This window comes from Arachis ipaensis, chromosome B09, assembly GCF_000816755.2.
Source record: "Arachis ipaensis cultivar K30076 chromosome B09, Araip1.1, whole genome shotgun sequence".
NCBI lineage: Eukaryota > Viridiplantae > Streptophyta > Magnoliopsida > Fabales > Fabaceae > Arachis > Arachis ipaensis.
In genome coordinates, this window is record NC_029793.2 from 5597143 (window position 1) to 5597834 (window position 692).

Below are 692 nucleotides of genomic sequence, written 5' to 3' on the forward strand. Positions count from 1 at the left end.
TGGATAAAGGATAAACATGATGAATTATCTAATGATATAAATAAATTGTGTTTTTTTTAAGGTAGAGATTAAGAAATGTAAGGATCAGTATGAGAATTGAGAGGCTAATTTTTTTTTTAAAAGGATAAACATGATGAATTATCTAATGATATAAATAAATTGTGTTTTTTTTAAGGTAGAGATTAAGAAATGTAAGGATCAGATTTTACTATGAGAATTTTTGAGTATACAAATTTTATTTTGAATTTCTGATTTTTAAAAAATAAAAAATTCATAAATACACTTTAACTCTCCTCCGATCCCTTCATTCTATCACACTTGTTTTTTTTCTCTTCAAAATTCACTTTTTCTCTCAACTCTTTTCAACCATATTCTGATTAGTTATCCCTTTATGCATTATTTTATTTTCAATTATAATTGTTTGAAGTAGCATAATATCTATTTGTTAGGATAATTTTATATGTGTATATTAGTTTTTTTAATTTATGTAATTTTAGAAATATGAATTGTTATGCAAGACATTTTAAGTTAGTTGAAATTAAATATTTTAAGTAGGTTAAATTAGAAAATCATAAAGTATATTATTATTTGAATCGAACTTAATATTCCTTTTTTTAATCGATTACACAATATGGATTACTATTTGAATTATTAAGATTTTCTAGTTATTCAATTTATTCACCACAATTAAA